This window comes from Triturus cristatus, chromosome 1_1, assembly GCF_964204655.1.
Source record: "Triturus cristatus chromosome 1_1, aTriCri1.1, whole genome shotgun sequence".
Taxonomy (NCBI): Eukaryota; Metazoa; Chordata; class Amphibia; order Caudata; family Salamandridae; genus Triturus; species Triturus cristatus.
This window is the reverse complement of record NC_140579.1, coordinates 922,103,580-922,109,646: the sequence shown is the minus strand read 5'-3', so window position 1 is coordinate 922,109,646 and position 6,067 is coordinate 922,103,580.

Below are 6,067 nucleotides of genomic sequence, written 5' to 3'. Positions count from 1 at the left end.
GCTTTTAGTCTCTATGGCACCCTCTGCCAAACGCGTTTCAGGCTTCCCTTTCTTCAGAGGCAAGTGGTGCTACTAAATACAACTCAGGAACCTTCCCCAGTGGGCGTGGCCGTAACAACAGCATTATGGGTCCTGTAGTCGCACGAAATGTTTTGCTCAAGTGAGATCTTCCCCAGTGTCCGCAATTCAATAAAATACATTCCGAAGTGGGTAAAAACAAGTCTTGTAAATGCGCTGTTTCTTTTATTATATATATATATATATATATATATATATATATATATATATATATATATATATATATATATATATATATTACCTACTGGCGGTCGCCAGTAGGTAGTTATAGTTAGGACCACCTTTCCATAGGAAATCTGCAACATTCTATTTTGAATAACTTTGGCGCCGGTCGACGAATCCTCGCGAATTTTTCAAAATAGGTGGGGCGCTACGGTCCGCTCCTACCCTGAAAGTCTCGGGGGGATTCGTCAAGCGGGGGCTGAGATAAAAGCGGGGTCCCAAAACGCGTTTTTCCCATGCATTTTTCCATAGGACCTTTAGACACAGCTACAGCCCGAACGGCTGAACAGAATTACTTGAAATTTGGCAGAGAGGTAGTCCTCAGGTCAAGGAAGTGCATTTTGTAGGTTTGGTGTAAATCTGTTCAGTAGATTCAGAGAAAATAGCCTTTAAATCAATATATATATCTGAGCCAGCTTACGGTGCGCTTACGGTGCGCTTACCGTACGCGTACGGTGGCGTGCGCGAGCGCGATTTTGATTGGCTGTTAGATCTTAGTAAACATTCGAATCGGTCGAAACCAGGAAGCGGCGGCCGCCATTTTCTCTCTCGCTCTCTGAGTTGGGCAGCAAAAACTATGCCAAAAAATGTCTAAAGAGGCAGTTTCTTGAGATCCTAACCACCCAGCATTGATATAGGGGTCCCCAAACAACCCCCAAGCCCAAAAAAAAAAATTTTTTTTTTTGGGAAAATCGCCGATTACGCTTACCGTACGCGTACGGTAAAAAAAAATTTTTAAAAAAAATTATCCACACCCTCCCCACCCCGTGTGCAAATGGTGCCCGAAGGGCACCATTTGTGCATGGCTTATTACAGGTAAGAAATAAACAAAGAATAAATTTCACAAAGATGCGCATAATATGTCCCTCATGTGCGCACGGTGCGCGAAGCGCATCGTGCGTACATGGCCCATCCCGCATAACGTGGGCACGCGGTGCGCGCAGCACACCGCGTGACCACCGTGCGTGCAGGGCACTAACTGCGTAAAGTGGGCGCGCGCACCGCGTGCTCACTGTGCGCGCACGGAACGAACTGCGTTAACTGGGCGCGCACGCCACGAATGGCGTAAAGTAACTTAGCATTTAAAAAAACGTACAAATTCACTGAAAAAACCATAGGTTTCACACACGTTATAGTTAGGAATTAGCATTTAAAAAACCTTGCAAATTCATTGACAAAAACCATAGGTTTCACACATGTTATAGTTAGCTGGACATTTTATTGATAAAAAACCAATGAAATTCCCCCGTTACAGTTAGTGCAGGCAACTATAACTCACGCGACCGCAATCTTCTGCTGATGACATATGTGTCTTTATGAAAAAAAAATATTTGTAATATATGTATAGCTAAAATTTAATGGAAGAAGACATGGGCAAATAAGTGTCTAAATACAGTATTAGCATCAGCAGAGGATTGCGGTCGCGTGAGTTATAGTTGCCTGCACTAACTATAACGGGGGAATTTCATTGGTTTTTTATCAATAAAATGTCCAGCTAACTATAACATGTGTGAAACCTATGGTTTTTTCAGTGAATATATACATATATATATTATCTACTGGCGGGCGCCAGTAGATAGTTATAGTTAGGACCTATTTTCCATAGGAAATCCGCAACATTCTATTCCCAATAAGTCTGGCGCCGGTTGATGAATCCTTGTAAAATTTTCCAAACTTTTGGCCAGCTCCGCCCCGCTCCTACCCTGAAAGTTTCACGGTGATCCGTCAAGCGGGGGCCAAGAAAAAAGGGAGTGTCCCAAAACGCGTTTGCCCCATGCAATTTCCCATAGGATCTGTTGTCGCAGCTACAGCCCGAACCGCTGAACGGAATGACACCAAATTTGGCAAAGAGGTAGTCCTCAGTTCAGACTTGTGCCTTTTGCATAAATGGTGTGAATCTGTTCAGTAGTTCCTGAGAAAATTAGGATAAAAAAGTTAGTGATATCTATGGCCGGGGAGGATCCGCGGACCCTACCCGCACCGTAAGCGCACCCTCCCCGAACCAAGCGCGCACCCTCCCGATCGCGCGCTGAATGCTAATTGGCTGTCGAGTGTCTGTCTACATTTGAAACCAGGAACTGTTGGTCGCCATTTTCTGCCTCGGCAGAAGCGAGGCTGAAGAAGCAAGGGGAATACGTGTGTAAAACATATAAAGGGGGCAGAGTGGAAATACTCTGACCCTCTAGAGGTGCTTAGGGGGTCCCAGAAGGTGCGCGCATTCTATCGTGTTGGGTGCACGGATTCTCTCGCGTTGGGTGCGTGGATCCAAGGAAAAGAAATTTGACATTTTTTGGGAGATAAAGATCAAGCTTTAAGTGTTTTGTTCTTGGGTGGCTCTAAAAAGAGCCGTTGTGTTCATTGAGAGTTTTTGGTACTTATAAGTAAGTACCTATACAGAGTCTAAAGTTGTTGAGGAAGTCTCTGTTTCCTTCATCAGTAATGTGTACTCCAACTCTCCTATACATCTCTTGCATATGAAAGCGCAAATTGTTATTGTAAATGGATCCCATTCTATAGTCTCGGAGAAAAGCAGAAACAGATTTATTCACATGTTTCCTAGCTTTCTCAATTTGTGGACAAAAATGATCAGACCAGTTCCATTTCTGCCTTTGGCATAAGTTAGAATACACAAAGGCAGTTTTGGGAAAAAGTGAAATCAGTTCTGCAAAGGTGTCCTTCATAAGCATTTCCAGACCTACCCCAGTCAAAGTGCCTAGGTCATTGCCACCACAGTGCACTATTATGAGGTCAGGGTGTTGGATATGCATGAAGGATTTCACCAATGGCATCAATTGGTGCCACTTTAACCCTCTCTGTCCAATCCATTTAATGTCTACATTTGGCAAACCTAGGTCTTTGCGAATGCCTTTGTTTTCTGCATACATTTGGCTCCAGAAAATATAGCTGTGTCCCACAATCCACACTCTAAGCATCTTGAAAGGAGGTCTGGATGCACTCAGATGGTCTCTGTAAATGAAATGGCAGTTTGGAAAGTAAGATTTTTCTAAAATGGTGGCTAAGATGCAGTTTTGAAAAAAGACAAGAAAAAAGACAAGAAATCATTGGTTGTTTGACAACCTTCTACACTGAAAGGTAGGGTGCATATTTCTGTTTTTAAACGTATGATTCTTATTGGTTAACAAAAACTGATTGTAAGGAGCATTATATATGATTAGCTGATATGTTGAAAAGTCAAGCACACTTGCTGTCTTGATTAGCAACATTGTGTGCTGAACTTGTGAACTTTGTGCTCATTACAGTGTTCCATGACCTGTTTTTATGGTAACAGGCAGGAGGCAGATTGGGGGAAGGGTTCAAATTTTTGTCATTTGGAAAGGGTTGAAATGTTTACCAATAGAAATGTGTGTTTGGTTTTGAATTTTTGTGGGAAGGAATGTGATTTGATGTTTACATGTATATGTGGGGAAAATGAGAGGGAAACTTTGCCATTCGTTGGTTCTGCTGACAGGTGCACAGTGCAGATATTCTGTATAAGAAAATCTGGTGTGTGACTGATATCTGGTGTGTGACTGATATACTTCTTAATCTACAAAACAACTTGAAAGGTGAGTTATTTAATTGTGAGGGGATGTATGTAGACTATTTCGATTTTAATCAGACTAATGTATTGCTCCTGCTAAAGTGAGAGAAGCATTTGGTAACATCATGTATTTTCTGACAGATAACTCTTTTAAAACCTGTCATGTTGTCAAGTTTTAGTAGCATTAGAAGCCAGTGTTTGCTTATGCATTGATAAAATGAGTCATGCTTTGACACTAATGTGCTGTACTTTAATATGTAGATTGTGTGCAGTCTCCTTACCCCTTGCACAGTAGTGAATGAGTTTTGGTAATCTGCTAGGGATAGTGTTGCTTGTCTAGAATCACACTGTGAGTCTGTGTGCATTTGGGAACCACTATGAGAGAAGCATTTGGTAACATCGTGTATTTGCTGACAGATAACTGTTTTAAAACCTGTCTTGTTGTCAAGTTTTAGTAGCATTAGAAGGCAGTTTTTGCTTATGCTTTCATTAAATGAGTCAGGCTTTGACACAAAAGTGCAGTCCTGAAATATGTAGATTGTGTGCAGTTCCCTTACCCCTTTCACTGTAGTGAACGAGTTTTGGTAAACTCCTAGGGATAGTGGTGCTTGTCTAGAATCACACTGTGAGTGTGTGTGCATTTGTGAACCACTGTGAGAGAAGCATTTGGTAATATCATGTATTTTCTGACAGATAACTCTTTTAAAACCTGTCATGTTGTCAAGTTTTAGTAGCATTAGAAGCCAGTCTTTGCTTATGCATTGATAAAATGATTCATGCTTTGACACTAATGTGCTGTACTTTAATATGTAGATTGTGTGTAGTCTCCTTACCTCTTGCACAGTAGTGAATGAGTTTTGGTAAGCTGCTAGGGATAGTGTTGCTTGTCTAGAATCACACTGTGAGTCTGTGTGCATTTGGGAACCACTGTGAGAGAAGAATTTGGTAACATCGTGTATTTGCTGACAGATAACTGTTTTAAAAACTGTCTTGTTGTCAAGTTTTAGTAACATTAGAAGGCAGTTATTGCTTATGCTTTGATTAAATGAGTCAGGCTTTGACACAAAAGTTCAGTCCTGAAAAATGTAGATTGTGTGCAGTTCCCTTACCACTTCCACTGTAGTGAATGAGTTTTGGTAAACTCCTAGGGATAGTGGTTGTTGTCTAGAAGCACACTGTGAGTCTGTGTGCATTTGGGAACCACTGTGAGAGAAGCATTTGGTAACATCGTGTATTTGCTGACAGATAACTGTTTTAAAACCTGTCTTGTTGTCAAGTTTTACTAGCATTAGAAGGCAGTTTTTGCTCATGCTTTGATTAAATGAGGCAGGCTTTGACACAAAAGTGCAGTCCTGAAATATGTAGATTGTGTACAGTTCCCTTACCACTTCCACTGTAGTGAATCAGTTTTGGTAAACTGCTAGGGATAGCGGTGCTTGTCTAGAATCACACTGTGAGTCTGTGTGCATTTGGGAACTACTGTGAGAGAAGCATTTGGTAACATCATGTATTTTCTGACAGATAACTCTTTTAAAACTTGTCATGTTGTCAAGTTGTAGTAGCATTAGAAGCCAGTCTTTGCTTATGAGTTGATTAAATGAGTCAGGTTTTGACACAAAAGTGCATTCCTGAAATACGTAGATTGTGTGCAGTTCCCTTACCACTTCCACAGTAGTGAATGAGTTTTGGTAAACTCCTAGGGATAGTGGTTGTTGTCTTGAATCACTCTGTGAGTCTGTGTGCATTTGGGAACCACTGTGAGATAAGCATTTGGTAGAACGTGTATTTGCATAGATAGATAACTGTTTTAAAACTGGTCATGTTGTCAAGTTTTAGTAGCATTAGAAGCTAGTCTTTTGTTATGCATTGATAAAATGAGTGAGGGTTTGACACTAAAGTGCAGTACCATGTAGTATTCTCTTCACTGCACCAGAACTGAAAATTTAAAAGTTTTACCCAGGCACTGTCCTAGCAGTAGTCTGATGATTTAGTCAGTTTCCAAGTACTCATGTTGTGAACCATACATTACCACATAGAGTGCTTCAAATGTCTATGCAGTATGCATGCAGTCTTCTAGCATACTATACACTTGTCTTTCACACCTTCAATTCCCTAGTCAGTATCCATATAGTCCAGCAAACATCCTGTCACTCCCTTTGCACCCCTCTAGTGACCCATTCAGTACCACGTACTAATCCATTCACTGTGTCAAAAGACCACCACTTA